The sequence below is a fragment of the Pyxicephalus adspersus genome, chromosome 9 (genome assembly GCF_032062135.1).
Source record: "Pyxicephalus adspersus chromosome 9, UCB_Pads_2.0, whole genome shotgun sequence".
In the NCBI taxonomy this organism is placed as follows: Eukaryota; Metazoa; Chordata; class Amphibia; order Anura; family Pyxicephalidae; genus Pyxicephalus; species Pyxicephalus adspersus.
The window spans coordinates 40048065-40066061 of NC_092866.1; the positions used below are offsets into that span (position 1 = coordinate 40048065).

A 17997-nucleotide genomic window follows, 5' to 3' on the forward strand; every position below is an offset into this window, starting at 1 on the left:
TGGCTGGCTTTGGACAGCAACTATAAACAATGGCACACCTACCAAACATCTGAAAGACCTGGAAAATCAGGTATTTTCTCTTGCATCCATAGCTGGTAGTTAATTTAAATTAGATTTAAACAAAAGATTTATACAATGGAGTGCACAATGACATTGTATGTCCTGGATTTTTATGCAACCATCTGATTATTTTACAACACAATGTTTAAGGTTTAAAGGAAAAACTGTACTGGAAAACATGGAGAGACGGGTTTTACTGGCCACAATAAAATAAAAGCTAATCGTCTGCTTCATTTTAATTTGAACCTAACACTTTGTAGAGACCTCAGATAATTGTATCAAGATAAGCGAATGAAGATCAGGAATGCCCACTTTTCACTACAATGGAGGAGAGCACAGTGGGGTGCCTCTCGCTTGTATCCCCCCTCTTCATGGAACAGAACAGTGCTGTGTAAAGTGCATTCATCTTTCATTCATCTGTCACCACAAACAATCATGAAAGATTGTTTCCAGAATTCAATGTGTGCAGAATCCTTTTATTATTTGTTCCAGCACATTTCAATAGACAAACTTTTGATTTTAAATGTATTTCTAGCTAAAACCACACACAAAAACAGATCCTGCAGATTTTTTTTGCAGCACAATCTATATTTACAATACATCTGTGTGTTGTAATGTGGTATATTGTAGGTCAGTTGCAGCACACTGAAATAAAGTTTGACAATGCCACTACAGTGCACATCTACAATGCATTACTATGTGTTATCCTGTGGCACATTAGAATGCCTATCATGGTAAAGGTGGCAATAAGGCCTAATTTGGAACACGCAGGTAGGCAGTAGGTGAAACCATAAATCCTGATCTCATTACTTGTTTTGGGTCAGTAACTTGCAAAAAAAAGTATTTAAGCCACTGAATCTCTCCCAGTCTGCAGCCAGACTTTTGTCTCTCCTCTCCAGTGATTTATAAAATATGTTTAGATGTCCTGTTTTATCATTTGCTTGAGCTTTCTTTTTTCCTTTTTTGTATTTACAATAGCAGTAAATATGTATTGTTAAAAAATAGCATATTGCAATAATTTCATACAAATAAATCTTTACTACATGATATCAAAACAAAGTTCTATTGTAGATAAAACATTTTAATACTGGTGTAGGCTAATCAGCAGGTTAGGTGATTTTGTACTGGTATAAATTCATCCATACAACATCTGATAAAAAAATAAATAAAATTATCTATCAGCTATGGATAAAAACATAATCAGAGAAAAGAAAATGAGAGCCTACAATACCTGCATGTCTTCTATTACCGTAGAGCTCCTAGGAACACAAATGGAGTATATTTCCATAGCAGGACCGAAATAAACTGTACTTAGGCAGCTGGAGCCCTGCCCCCTTTCCCAAACACATAGAAACTTGGACAACAGAAAGACAAAGAGCTTAACATTTGTAAATGTTTTAGGATAGCAAGCCCTTATTTTAGGTGTTCCCTAGGGTGTGGAGTTACTGGTTAACTAGCAGCACCCTTTTTCTGGGTTAGTGTCTTAATAGAAAGATATGCAAATGTTATTTTCAGGTAGAAGTTGGCAATGCCAGTTTTTGTATTTCGGGTTAAAGTGGACCTAAAACCAAACTCAAAGTTTTAACTGCTTTGATTCTTGAATGTTTGTATTAATTCTCAACATGATGCAGCGAGGAAAGTTAATGTTGAATTTCAACCAGGAATAGGAAGATAATAAACATAAATAATTATTTTTTATTTAACACAATAAAAAAAACTAGTTAAAGGATAAAATAATGGAAACCAGCTTTTGATGCAATTTTTACCTTCAGCCCAAATAGTTCCCCCATTGTACTTTTTTCTGTCGCTAGATGTTGATACCAATAAAGTTTGATACTCAACATCATTCAATACACTGGCTCTGAACTGAGGTAGTACTAGACCTGTTCCAGGCTGTGACGGACAGTAAAAGAAAAAGCAGCACACTAATGAAGTGTCCTCTCTGTCAGCATATGAACTGATTAACTCCCTGTGTTGCTTTTTACTGTAAAAATCAGAGACACTGCTTTCATTTAAAGAACGTAAAAATTTATGTCCAATTTGAAACCAATAAGGACCCAGCTAGGTCAGTGGTCCCCAACCTTTTGGAGTTCACGAACAACTAAAAGCCCGGACAAGCTCTGGCTGGTGTGCTTCCCCAAGCGGGGTACTTCTTCTGATCCTGCTGGGGGGTGCACTGGCCAGGGCTGTAGCCCACCTGTCAGATAGCCGCGGCCCACTAGTGGGTCACGGATTGGGGGTTGGGGACCCCTGAGCTAGGTGTAGCACCTAAAATATTCAGATTAAAGAGTGAAATAAGTGGAAGTCACTGTTTATTACCAGGGACACAGACTACAAATACCTTGTCGTGCCATTCGACCTCAGCAGTACCCCAGATGTCTTCCTACTCTTTTAGTTATATCTTTTGAGATCTATACAAGTGCTTAGTCTGTTATCTAGATGATCAAAATTTTACACAGAGCTACTCACATATCAATGCTATGTCTGCACTGACTCAAACTGAATGCTAAGACCATAAAATGCCTCTTTGAACTCCTGCAGGTGTCCTTGCTAGGCTTTAACGTCTCCAATGACAGTGTCTCAATGGATCAAAAAAAGATGTCAGCAATTTCGGACTGCCCTCAGCCCAGTGGGATCAAAGCTACTCAATGCTTTACTAATACTCATTGCTTTTGTACCCATCACTACTCTCAGTCCAAAGGATGATGAACCAAAGTGTTGGCCAACTGATGGAGTGGAAGCCTTCCATCCTTTGAAACAGTCTTTCTTCTTTAATTTTGCCCTCACCAGGCCTGGTGTTACTAAACCCTTCTGTTGCTTCTGAATTTATTTATAGGTTCTAAAATTTGTCCAGAACCCTTCATTAAGTTGAAATAGGCGAGAGTTTAGAAGCTCTAGATTATGTACCAAGTGAAGCTAATAATGCAAACCCCATACATTTTTTTCCCAATGTGGAAAAACTTTTTGATAAAAAGTTTCTTCATTTTGCCATTTAACCATTCAGGACCTGAAATTAATCAAAGATGACATATTTGCAGTATCAAAGATGACATATTTGTTAGTATTGTGATGTGAGATTAGTTGTCTGATCACTACTGTTCATTCTGATTGGAGATGAATTTGCACTGCATGCAATTACTTTTACAATTACAATTACATAAAGCTTTTGCTTTATGCATTCCATGGATTTCTGCTTTAAGGCTCCTTGCACCTACTGGCCCTAGTGTCTTGGACCCTGATTAAGGTAAAGTGAAAACACTTAACAGCATATTATGAGATACATGACTGAGTAGAGAATAATGTTCCAAAGGAGCCAATGTGTTATGCCATGGTACTACTACAACCCCAAGTTCTATACAGATAATCTGAATTTAGTAAAAGAAAGGAGCTTTAGAACACACATACATATTCCTACTGGCAGCTTCTGATATGATGGAATGACAGGGACATACAAAAAAATGGACTATGCGGATTTCACTGCATTTTAGATAAAAAATGGACCTGCAAGATGAGAACACAATGCTCTCAACAACAGCACACAGAGGCGGAATCGCATGGCTACAGCAAAAGCTGCAAGGTGAGTAAATGGGTAGGAGGGGAGTTTGTGGGTCAGCACTTCATCCTAATCTAAAAATGTAGAATCCTAATGTAGAAGTGGTTCTATGGGATCCTCCATTATACTGTTTTACACTATGCCAGATTATTTTATTTTACCAACACTGAGGAACATTCGTTTTTCTTTTGTCAACATTATTTACTGTAAGTATGACACACAGTATTTAGTTATTTAAAAGCCAATTTAATATTAGATACAGCACATAGTGTGTGAATCAAAATTGGTTGAAGTGTATGTGTGTATCACTCTATTTGTAACAAATATCCTATTTCATCTTAACAGCTGTATGGAAATCATGTTTTTATCATTTCAAAACATTCTGGCCAAGAATAACTAAACTGGGTATGTAGGGGTGTGGCTCTGCCTGATGCAAAAGTTATACCAGCAAACATAGCTGCCAATACAAACACACACCAACCTGGTACCAAAAACATGTCATGTGTTTTTAAAATTACCTTTTTAAAATGTCATGGTGATTACAATCACAGAACTATTCTCAAACAAAAATCACATGCACTACAGTAATGCTACAACTTTACTGCTGGCATGATTTAATATTATTTGAATGGCTTGTTTAGGCCAGCCATGGGCAAACTATGGCCCGCGGGCCGTATATGGCCCAATAGGGATGATTCTTTGGTCGTTTGGGTGGTCCGCAGCTCTGGCCGGTGCCACCCTGGCCAGAGCTGCAGAACACGTCTCCCGGATCTGAGCCTGCGATAAGAGAGTGGGCGAGTTGTGTGCAGTGTCAAGGAAGAAATTTATCTATTAAAGAATACGTCAGCTGTTAATATTATGACCGTAAGAAAACAGACACAGACACCAATTCTGATAGAGTTGCTGTTCTGGTTCATTCAGCAAAACATAGTGTTATTTATACCAGTACAAAAGTAATTTCATGTTTGAAATGATAAGTGACAAAAGTAATAAATTGTTTGAAGTGACTATTCAGAGGAACCCTGAGTGATTGATGGCCCCAACAGTTTACAACCCTGATATCCTGGGAATCCCTAGGTGCTCCTTTATCACTTTAGACAAGGAGATAAAAAAAAAGTTGTTCAGGATGTTCACCCCTCACAATGAAGCACATTTCTTGTTATATGTCTCATGGATAATTCTGCTTCAAAATGGAGACTAAAACAACATGGAGTCTATGATAAAGTCTCTACCTTCTCATTCCCCCCTTTTGGTCATTCTACTGACCATACAGACACCTACTTTAGGCATGGTGCCTTCTTGTGGACGCCCTGCCTGGAGCAAAACCATTCCGATCCGGAGGTCAGAAAACTAGGTGGATATCTTGTACATAACTAGAGTCACTCTCTAATCATCAGTTTTTACTATCTATTCCCCTAACCAGTTTACTAACTGGGTTTACCCAGGATAACAATGATACATCCCAATCATACTGTTTGGTTCCCTGGACCATGTGTTTATACCCCATATTGTCTAAAAAGGCGTACTCTGGACCCATCCCATCCCCACAACACTAGTAAACAACACATATACATAATATACACATTTCATGCTTCATTCTCCAAATCACTTTCTTGCAGTGAGAGGCGTGTATCCAGGCATGTCTGCTGTTGTTTATTACTATCCAACCATGGGTTCCAAGGTTCATCTGGTTTTTATCACCATCCAATCTTGTGGTTTAAACCTTTGAGATCCAGAAATTGCATTTGGATCTGGAATGGAATCAAACATATATTTATGCACCCTATTTAGACATTTCTGCAAAGAGGCCATAAAACCTGTCATATGAAAATAAAATACTTGCAACTGTTGGGGAAAGTACAGTCCTGTTCTAGGGACCATCCCAAATAATATTTCATAAGGTGAGAACTTATAATTCTCTTTGGCTGTTATATTATTATATTGAATACAATACAATAGGCAGGCATTCAGCCCAAGGTTTCTCAATTTTAGCAGTATTTTGGCAGTCCTGTTTTTATCAATAACATTGAGTCTCTCCACTGTTCCATACTTTGAGGATCATATGGTGTGTGGAAGTCAATTTAGGGCAGTCAATATTTCTGATAGGACATCCCTTTTGAAATGGGATCCTTGTTCTGTCTCTATTACTTAGGGACCCAGATATGCAGACAAACTCAAATCATTTCCTTGTTGCTGTCTTAGCAGTAAGTCTAGCTACGAGTCAGGCCTTAGGCCATCCCGAAAACATGTATACACACACACAAACACATATTCAAATGTTCCCACTTTTGGAAGCTGTATAACCTCTACTTGAAGTAGATGGGTAAGAGGGGTACTCTGGTCTAGGTGAGTGTCTACTGGGAGTCTTTACTACTTGGCCAGGGTTATGGCATGAACAGGTAAGGCAGGAAATATTAGATCTTGTAGCAAAGGCTGTAAATCCAGGAGCTATGCAGTACTTCCTTACTGTGACATTGCGATTCCATGCGAAAGACGAGCCATCATGGGGTACAATGATAGGGGCAAACAATAAATCTGACCATGCTGTCAAACATTTTCATTGTCTTTCTTGGCCCCCAGCTCCATCTATTTTTCTTTTCCTCCGAAGCCTGTTCCTGTAATTTTGCTGGGACCAAGTTCAAATGCCCTTAATTATCTTTTATGTCAGATAACATTATTCTTTTAGGTGCTATTGGCAGGAGAGCAGCTTCTTTGGCCCCCCCATCTGCCTGTACATTACCTTGGGCTTCTGTAGTCTGAAGCTTTGTATGGGCCAGCACTTTTACAATAGTTACCTCAGGAAGTTATAGGGCTTCAAGAAGCTCTCCCATTAATTAGCCATTTCTAATTGGCTTACCTGTAAATGTCATGCAATACCTGACCATCCATAGGGACCGTAGTCTTATGCTATGCCAAATGCATAGGGGTTATATGTTCAGACCATATCTCTCCTACCTTGGCCAGAGTACATGCTTCAATCAGGACTTGCAAGTCAGCTTCCTGAACTAACACATTGGAAGGTAAACTCTGTTGGTTTATTACGCCATCAGTTACCACTGCATATCCAGTATGTGGCTACTGATCATCAATATAGTATCTGGAACCATCTATAAACATCCTAAAATCAGGATTAGTTACATAACTAGTTAGATGATACATTTGCTAATCCCTGTGTCTCAGTTTGTATAAATTCATAGTAATCATGTACATCCACTTTTCTTGAAGCACTCACAACACATGGAAAGTGTGTAGCAAGATTTAATATATTACACTATCTGATTGTTAAATTGATAGGTGTAAGTAAAACAACCCCATATTTAGTAAACCCACCTTCTGACTAAGGCTTTTTAAAGTAAAGTAAAGTAACTGTGATATCCAAGACCAAGTCGGCTTCTTTTTCCAGCAACAATGCACATGCTGCCACTGCTCTAACACAGCCAGATGATTCAGATCGTTCATACCCTGGACATGATATTTTAACAAATTGGAAGTGTTTAATATCTCATTATTAAAAAGGCGTTTAGGATCCACTCTCAGCGGTACCCTACTAGACCCATTCAATCCAATGTTTGCAAAAAATACAACTTTTACAGCTCACTTTAATTTGCTTTATTACGTGTCTTAGCTAAAAAACAGTTTCTTTCCCACAAGTTTCCCCATCATCAAAGCACAGAAGCAAATTATCTAAAAACTGTAATATTAATGTACTACCTTTTTCCGAAATCCATTCAGTACCTCCATGTGTAAAAAGCGTCCAACATCTTTGCATGCTCTCAAAGACAAAAACATTTTAACTATCTGGGTGCAAAGGCACAGCAAAGAAGGCATTAGTTAATCACAGAGAAACAAGCAGCAGTTGGAGGTATCTGACCCAACCTAATGACGGTTTGGTACCGCTGGAGTGTCTACCTCTACTATCTATTTACTGTTGCCAGCTTCACCCTGGTTTGTGTTTCAGCAACTCCTCAGTAAGTTCTTTACAACATTCTTTCCCAGATTCTACAGATTGTCCTTATTCTTTGTTCTTAACAATGAACTACATGAAGTACAATAAAAGTACAAATAATACAAACAACAAATTAATTAAAAACAATCCAAGCAACTACTTATTCATAACAAATTACAAACAGCACAAGAAACCAATTGTGCACCAGACCAAAAACCAGCATTGCCAAATATAACATCTCATCAACAATATTACTATTGACATGTGAGATTGAGAAGATAGCATTCACTGTTTAATGGTTGTAATTAAATATAAGACTACTGACGTTTTGCATTTCAACCACAAGATGTCGCTGTTTCTTAACACAGCTGAATAGGTTGCCAGTTTTCATATTGAGAGGAAGTGTGGTTGTTCTGGAGAGGAAAGTCATTTGCAATCCCTATTTAATGTACAGCGCTGCGTAATATGTTGGCGCTATATAAATCCTGTTTATTAATAATAATAATAATAATAATAATAGTTGGATTCACAAACCCACTAGTGGCGACTGGTCTCTTGTTAGGCCTACTTCGATTATTATTATTATTATTCGGTTGACAGTCTTTCGACCTGATGACATTTTCAAGCATGATAATAGTTAAACTAGGTCAAAATGTTATAATATATGAAAAAATGTATAATATATATATATATATATATATATATATATATATATATATATAGGATATATTTAAGGATGTTAAATTATATCTGAAAAGTCTGGCCATGAAAATACAGTATAATCATTTTATTTTTTTCATCCTCAGGTCCACAATTTTAGTAGTAGTAGTAGTAGTAGTAGGAGAAAATAGAGACAATAGTTTATACCTGTGACGAATGCCCTCTCAGCCCGTACCCCTGCGCATAGGCCTTCCACCATGCGCCGCAACAGTCCACACACCAGCAGGCCCAAGAGGGGTTTGTCACGGGACAAGGTTAACCACTCCTGTTAACCCTTGCTAAACACACCATCACAGGTAGACTGCCACCACGTGCTTAGACGGAAGCACGCACCGTTACCCTATGTAGGGTCACCCGCTACCACTCCAAACAGGGATGTCTCAGAAATCACAATGTTATAGTAGCGCTTCGGGTTTGCAAGTTACACTATTTCTATTTATAGCATTCAGAGATTCAGCTTACACTTTTTATAGAGTTTTATAAGATACAAACAATCAAAAACAGTGCATAAATAAATACAGAGACATAAACACTAATCAAAGAATAATACCAGAACTCTAGCAGAAATATAGCAACAGCATAAAATAAAAGGGGAAAACTGTGAAATAATACTTAGGTAGAGTTGGATTTCCTGGTCCAGGTTGCAGTGTAAAGTCCAAGTTATTAGTCAGAGTCACTGGGCTCCCTGCAGTGCTTAATGTGTCAGTGCCTTTGCCCTTAGCGACATGATGGTATCAGTGAGAGCTCCTTCTGCTGGGCTTACATTGCTTATATGCCAACAACAAAGGTGGGACAAATAGGGCCATCCAATGACAGCAAGGTGGGGGCTGTCTGAGGGACTGTCCACATGGATAATGGACACTTCCAAAATGCCCTGGTTCTAGCCATTATTAATATTTTCACAAAGTACAGGTTTTATGAACTGCCAAACCCCAAATTATTTATTACTACAAAATACGATGTTCATAGAGATCAAACTAGGTATGTCTTGGACTTCTTGTTCCCCAGAGCAGGGAAAATATGGTTTCAAGGCTTCCCTGCAGCCTAAGAAACAAGTTCTTGATCTAAAAATGCTCACCATAATGATCCAGCTACAAATCCATCATCTATTACTTTATATAGAATGGTATATTGGAAATTATTAGGATTAGGAATATTAGGAAGATTAGGAATAAATCAGAATACATATCAGAGATGCTCTGTTTGGTCTTATCTGAGGTTTTTGACACCTGGGACACAAGACTACGTTTACAAAACTGGAGACACACGGTCTACAGACAATTAATGAACAGCAAACTATTACAACTTAGGACCCGTTCTTATTTTAAAGGGGAGAAAAAATTAAATTAGCACAAAGATCTTACACAGAAAGACCCTTTGTTAATTTTAATGGGGAGATCCGGACCTAATATTTTCCACCATATCACACTAAATATTTTCCACGATATCACAATACCTATTAATTTTTTTTTTTCAAGGCCTCAGTTTTCCCCAAATTGCAGTAAGGGAAAATTTGTCCATGGAAATGGTGTATACTCTTCTTGTGTTGGCCAGCAACCAACACCCATTATTCCCTAACTTGGAAGTCATTTGAACCTGCCATTTTGTTTTAGTCTGCACATGGTGACTTCTTTTGGAAACTCAGTTCTGCTGGCCACGGGACCCTGAAAGTCATTTTCAAAGGGGTTCTGGGACAAATACCGTATTTTTCGCCGTATAAGACGCTCCGGAATATAAGACGCACCCAATTTTAAAGGAGGAAAATCTAGAAAAAAAAAGATTCTGAAAGATTATTCCCCTTCTGATCACTCATGTGCCATTCATACCGGTATTCCCCTTCTGATCACTCTTCCCCTTCTGATCACTCATGTGCCATTCATATTCCCTTTCTGATCACTCTGTGCCATTCAAATTCCCCTTCTGATCACTCTGTGCCGTTCTTACCTTTTTTTCCACTGTACAGCAGTTAGGGCAGGGATCAGCAGGGGCCGCTGTGCCGGCTTCTTTCGCTCTGCACTGCAGCCAGGAGGAGACACACGCTGCAGCTAGCGAGGAGAGGAGACACACGCTGCAGCCAGCGAGGAGAGGAGACACACGCTGCAGCCAGCGAGGAGAGGAGACACACGCTGCAGCCAGCGAGGAGAGGAGACACACGCTGAGTATCTTATTTTAATTATTTTATAACACATTTGTCGTATAAGACGCACCAACTTTTCCCCCCCAGTTTTGGGGAAGAAAAAGTGCGTCTTATACAGCAAAAAATACAGTAAATACCAAACAAGCCCTGATTAAAGGGGCAACCAGGACCCAAGTGGTTAAGCAAAAGTAAGCCAAGATTCTCAATGCATATTTAAAGCATAGTATTTAAATACATAGCTTAAATACATATATGGGAGCTGTTTTACCTGTCAAAGGATTTGTATTTCTGCCTATTCAGTCCTGAGATATACAGAGCTCTGCCAAGCACAACAACCCTGCCTGGCAGAGCTTTCTGTAGTTCATTAACCTTTATGGGTCTTAGTAGAAGCAGCAGACTGATTGTACAGGGTTTGCAAACATCTGACATGAGGTCAAATTCAGAATCATATACCACTTGCACCTAAGTGTGTGCGTGTGTATATATACTGTATGTACATACTCTAAATATTGTTAATACTGATGGTGATGGTTCATGTTTAAAAAAAAAAACACAAAAACGAAAGCCTAGCATCAGCAACATTACTATTATTACACTGAAGATCTAGATGCCTCCATTAGAAGAGGATATACCTTGAGTGAGCTGTGCATTTTTGTCTAATGTTAATTGATAAAGAAAGCCTTTCTAGATTTCTGAGCATAATGTAAATATATGAAAATACTCTATACATATCCTTTGTGTATAGTAAAAAGTCAAAAACTCTAGTAACTCCTGAAAACACATTTTACAAAGTCCAATATTTCCCCATAACTGTTATATCACCAATCAAAACACAGGTATTGAATTCTCAGAACTTTAATGTAAATTTGCAGCATAGTATGTACAATAAATAAAAACACAGGTTGAGCTTTTTTTCTTCTTATAGCAATTCAAAAGAATTTGGAAGTCATGTATGATACAATTTACAGACCAGGTTTCAATATGTCATTGTATGTTGAAACAGAATAGATCAGGAATATACAAGTCTACCAGATCAAAATGGTATTTGAGGGTTAATGTTAGACTCTTGTTGTTCAGTAGGTAAGACTAAGACACACAATGGATTCTAAGCAGCTTCACACCATTAGCCCCAGACCTGCGACATTTTTACTGGAGGCTATCTGGCATAATATATCAAAGAATGTTTATAGATCTGGAATTATTGGACCTGGATAAGCTAAATAGAATTTATGTCCCATTAAAATAACAATTGCATAAAAGAGTGACACACAGTCACCTGTACTATATAAGGCATGTTGCACAGAAACCCCCTATCAATGCTCTTTTTAATATCAAACAATAGCAGTTGGTGCAGATTACTTATTTTTGACAGTGCAGGTTCCAGGGTAGATTCTTTACAATGTAGTCTTTGATCTAGAACAAGCATGTCAAGGGTTCAGACAAAAAAGCCTGCACTTACAGGTTGCAATGGCAGTACCCATCAACCCCGATGGGTTGTTTTCACACAGAAGTCAAAGTTATATGCAAACTCTAACAAAGAACTTCTTATATGATAGACACAAATTGGGGTGTGTGTGTGTTAACTCCCAATTAGCCTTCTCAGTTATTATCTTCCTCTACAAAATAATTAGTGTATGTAAAGCATTCTGAAAATCTTGGCATTACTGCTGAACTGTAATATGCTTGTATTTAGCTTTGCCTGGGTACTTCTCTGCATGTCAGAATTACTTAATGGGTGAAAGTCTGGATTTGTGCAGGCTGCATTTGCATGGAGACTACTGAAGGTACCATCCACATGTTATACTAACACTCCATAACTCAAAGAACTGAAATCTAATGAATGCAGGGGGTGAGCAATGGAGCAGTAAGGCTGGAGGCAAGATGATGGTGATTATTCACCAACCAGGAAATGTAGTGGGATCTATTACTGCAGCTTCTAATACACACTGTGTATTGCTTATAGTGTGCAGGGAAATCATAAGGTGTATTTCCCTACAGGAGGGAGCCTATAAAACTATGCAAGTCCGGAGTTCAGCTTGAAATCAGTGACTTGGTACCACTGTATTTAAATGTATTGGCCTCAGAAAATGAAGCTTCTGAGAATGTGGATCTCAGTATGCTACATGTAAACTGGTATAGGAGGCAATATCCAGCTTCACCTGTATGAAGCTCCACTAGAAGGAAACAGGCTATTCACAGCTGCCTAAATGGGTTACTGAGCCACATTGACAATATGGCCACCACATAGGAAAACACTATGCGGTCAGGCAAAGGTAGAAAAAGCATGCTGGGTTCCAGGATGTTATTTCCTTTTAATAGAGTCTAACAGGATGCGGTTGCATTGTAAGAATCTGTGGGTATAAAACAAAAAAGTAGAAATTTTCAGTCAGTAGAAGAACCCCGCCGGGGGCGCACTGGCCAGAGGCGCGGAACACATTCAGCCTGCAATGAGTGGGCGGGCTGTCTCACTGCACATAACCCACCCACTCTCTCTCTGGCAAATCTTTTTTTCAGATTGTGGCCCCTGACTAAGAACAATTGTTCACCTCTGGCCTAGGCGATCGAGAATGAATAGGAGCGCAAAGCCTCCTGGGATACCTACGTCACGCATCAAGGAAGGCTCTTGGGTGCTCCTCTTGCGCATGCCCGAGCATCTCACAAGGAGCCTTATAGTGAAAAAAGAAAAAATATGCCGATCTCAAGGATGTGCAGTGAGATTGGCAAGTTTTTTTTCCATCCTACGTCATCCAATCTCTCGCCTGGGTCGGGTGACATAGGAAAAAGAACCAGGAAGAAGAGACAATGGCGCCGCCTGGCCCGCCGACTCGGGGATGGATGCCAGGACCCGATGAAAAACACCTCCGGATGGATCAGACTGCCCTGCGGGATTGAAGGTAAGTCTATTTTATTTGTTTTATGCAGTTTGATTCTCCCATGATGAGAGAACATTAATCTATTGTGGATCTAGGAGCCAGTATTTGTGTGTGATTCTGGATCCAAAACAGTCTTACTAATGATTATAAATCACTTATATTAGCTCCAATCAACATTGATAAGCTTACAAACAAACCTGGCAACAACTTGCAGAGAAAAGCACACTGAAAACTGCAGAAGACACTGTTCTTCTCGAACATGAAAAATACCAATGCTGCAAATCAGGTTTAAACTTTTATAGAGACCTCTAATCATGAAAGGGTTAATGGTGCACAAGTGTTTTCATGAGTTCACCCCTAAACCTGATTGCCCAGGAAAATGTTTAAACTGGGTTGGAAGAAGCTATAGGTGGGTGGTGGTCCTTGTATTGTGACGCAATTTTTCAATAAGTGTTTCACAAGATGGTGCACCCGGTTATAGGGGGGCTGGGGAGAACACTGCAATGAAGTAAACAGAGGGAAAAGCCTTCACCTGGATGTGTAATCCTACCCCGAATATTATTTCAAAATCAGAATAAAGTGGAAAATGTTAGAACCTTAGCCAAACTTTTGTTTTTGGCCGTGGTACCAGGAAAAGAATATAAAATCAAAATGTGTTTGTAGTCTAAACCAGCAAAACAGCAAAAGGTAACAGAGCTGTTTTTTCATACATACAGTGTAGTAAGTGAGCTTATTCACCCTTGGACTAAGGTGTGGTACCGGCAGAATCACCTGGCGAGGACATGAAATGTTACCATACTATACCATACTATACTATACCATACAATATTTAGATACAGATAAGCTGCACTATATTATTTTTTTCAGATTTGCTTCATTTATTTAGAAACCTTGTTCACAAACAGATTGCCAATCACCCCTTAAACTATGCACACCACTAAACTATTTGGGTCAAAGCTGCAAGCAGGTGGTTTTGCTTGCTTTTTGTTTGTTTGTTTTTTATTTTCAGAGTTTTTGTGTTTTTCAAAACTTCTCATTTCAGTGTTTGATTATATAAAGTTAATGGAAGTAGTTAATGTTGCAGAACCAAGATTTGCATCCTCTTACAAAAACTGATCATGCATTGCTAATGTAGCCCACTATACAATAATATAGTAGTATATGCTTCTATTGACTTTATAAATACAACAAATAAAACAACACATTACTGATCAATTGTGACCCTGTTAGTGTCCTATTAGGGTCTGGATTTCACAATTTATTTTTGTTTAAATGCCCATTAACCACCTGGGCGTTACACTGATTTCTGTACCAAAAGCGTTACAGGTTTTCATGAATTTTTTTTTTTAAATTGTAGACCTGTAACTTACAGAAATATGTCCGAATAGGGGTCTAGTAGATATAATGAATATAAAAAATGTTTGAAACACACAATCATGTAAAAAATAAAAAAAAATTACTTTTAATAAAATTAAAGGAAAAACACAAAATTCAGCTTAAACAAGAATACATAAATAAATGAAAAATACTGAAAATGCGATAATTCGGTATACTGTATAGTAATATATATTTCTAAAACACCTCCCTAGTGTCCATCACATACCTATAGACAAAACCACATAAATATATTTTCTATTATTTTGTATTGGATTGGATACAGGACTTTGTATTCAATCCAATACAAAATGAGAACAAAATTCAAACTCTCATTATGTATTGGATTGAATACAAACTCCTGTATCCAATCCAATACATAATGAATGAATGAGTTTCAATTTGAATTTCCCGCACACGCGCCGTCGTCATCCCGCACGCACGCACAAGAAGCCGGCCGGCTTTTTTTTCCTCCGCCGGCCGGCTTCTTGTTTCAGAGAGCACCCCGTGCCTGAAGGAGAACGACGCGGGACGATCAGCGGGACCAGGTAAGAAGCCTCTTGTGGTCCGCCGGCCGGCATCTTACCAGTCCTGCTGGTATAGGAGATGGCACCCGACGCTGGAGAGGGAGATCGACGCTGGAGGACGACGCTGGAACACGGACCCGGCGCTGGATGAGCACAGCGAGACCAGGTAAGTGAGATTTTAATATAGTGAGAAAAGTACGGGGTTAACAATAATTGCAACTTTTTTTGCACGGAAAAGTAACGGTTTAAAGGCTTAACGGTTGGGAGGTTAAATGAGGTAGATGCAAAAAAATCTACTTCCCCACTCGTGATTCTGTAGTTGTAGCAAGTCTAAATATAGATGAGTTTTGTAAATATTCAGCCCCCCAAAAATTAATAAATGGTCGCTGATGGCCAACTCCATCTGCCATTAACATCTTTTTTGCCACATGTTGCTATAATGTTTTCTAACATAATACTGAGGCTTAGCTTGGGTACCGAATATCTAGCAGTATCATTTGACCATAAATGCATTATGATTAATTGGTGGGAGACCTAAAATACCCTATTTAGAAACAGCCTTACCCTTTCATGCCCAAAAAAACTGGAGCCTTTCTACCATAGCATGAATATGCAGCAAATACATAAGGAAGATCTATGCATTTACTTAATGCATTCACAGCTTTATAGCACATACATCATTTCACTGTGGGAGGGGGTCTATTTTACACCAATGTAATATAATAAATGAAAACAAAAATCAGCACATATGGAAAAAAGTATAAAGCCTAAACGGGTTTTACAGATGTAATCAGGCAAGTCATTTCTATTATTTTAGTCTCACCTGCTACTCATTTGTAACTCCTATGATTCAGGCAGATAATAAAGGTCTCCTAGGACCCCTCTTATAACCCCAGTTAAGTAGAAGAGTCTGGTCCAGGACCCCCATCAGCCTGTGTATAGACAAAGACAGTTTCAGGGAACACTGACCACAAGGTATTTCTGTGCAACTTCCCCCTTCTATAAGTAATTTATTTGGTTTGGGTCACAGCTTTGTGCAGTACAGTAGAACTCTAAGTAATTTAAATAACTACCCCCTCTCTCCAAGTACTGCAGCACGTAAGGCTGATCTTTTGTACTGGTCTGTAAATACCTCGAAAAGTAAAAAAAAAACATAACTAGAATCAATTGTGTTTTTTTATCTTCCTGCAGTTCAGCTTTAATTATTACTTAACCATATTATCTCTTCTAATTTTACAGACTGTAACCACAGGCAGAAGATGTGTTAGTATCAGAGCCTTCCACCATGGATGACACCTGGAAAATATTTATGTACTATAAAGGGTACATCTGCAGGGTGTAAAAATTAAGGTCTCGGAATGATGTATCACAGAGATAAGTTACCCTTTAACAGTTTAGTCTGACATTTTTCCCAAACAAATCTTCTGTTTGAAATGTGGAACATCTCATAAAACTTATTTAGCACTGTTGTTAAAGAAAAAAAGGACAGAATGCATGTTTATATTTCTTAACCACACTAATTTGTAACATTTTCTATGCCTGCTCAATGTCTTACTAGACACACACTGCTCAGCAGGCATGAAAACAAGGAGAACAATTTGCAAGGGATGAATCACATAAAGACACATAAATATGGGTCTTCTGTAGTGTTATATTTTGGAAAATCTAACTTTGCCCAAATTCATATTTAAAAATCTAATAACAAAGTGAAGATTGCAATGTATAATGCAAATTAATATGGAACATAATCATTTTAACTTATCCATAATGTCCAAGGAGCAAAAGAACTACTGAACAGAGAACAAATGTCATGCCATTAACCCTTTTACTGGCATAATACTACCCGTGGTGCACACTCAGATATCCAGAAGACATTATAATACTGGATATTAGAATACAATTCCCAGGTTAATCAAGTTCATATCTGAAGATTTTTTTTCACAAAAGGCGTAGTGTCTTCTAGTCTCTTCTACCACTTATCCACCTGGGATTTGAGCACTTGGCTGGAGGAACAAGGGAAAACTTTCAGGTCAAACTGACCCATCATTCTGTAAAAAAATTATATAAATACAAAATATTAAAAGCACATTTATTTTAACACAATACAAATTAACACAAAAAATGGAGATGCTATTTGGAATTTCAGGGTAAACCCTAACACACTTTAAAGGTCCAGAGATCACATCTCTGCTCACCCATATAAATAATATAAACAATTCTCCAAAAACTAAGCTTTAGAAAGCACAACAAACTTGAAAAATACAAACATGGCAGAGTTTACCTTTAGTTCAAACTACATATCAAAATAGGTAAAAGAAACAAAGATAAAGGAAACTAAATCTAAACATTTAGGGAAGGGAAGCTATTGGTCCAATGCCTTCCTAAGCCTCCTTAGTTGTCTTTTATTGAGCTGCTTGGCCTCAATGACCAATAGAAAGCTTTATGAGGTGGGACGAGGCAAAAACAAGAGTAATTCCAACAGGAAACTATGACATACCATTGGCAATAAAGAGGACTTCTTTAGTGAGTATTTCTAAAAAGCATGTTTAATAAAGGCTGGGTCTACATGGACGTTTTGCCCAGTGTTTAACCTGGGGCTTTAAAAGTCCATGTTTAAAATTTCTATGCATTCCAATGGGCTAATCCACAGCAGAGTGTTACCCTGAGGCACGTTCTTGAGCGTTATAAATAACGCTCCTTGCAACTGTTTAAAAATTAAACCGTGATTTAACAGGTTTGCCAGAGGATTAAAGGCAAGCATTAAACCGCCTGAATTTCAAACATTGGCTTTTAAAGCCTCAGGTTAA

General features: G+C 38.3%; 1 protein-coding gene across 1 annotated transcript in view; it reads right to left on the reverse strand.

The window, feature by feature from the left end:
• Positions 1 to 11255: 11255 nt before the first annotated feature.
• HRAS (HRas proto-oncogene, GTPase) overlaps positions 11256 to 17997 on the reverse strand; it is a 42593-nt gene continuing 35851 nt past the window's right edge. The window contains exon 7 of the mRNA XM_072421648.1: positions 11256 to 17238. The gene's annotated coding sequence lies outside the window, so the exon portion shown is untranslated. The remainder of the gene's footprint in view (positions 17239 to 17997) is intronic.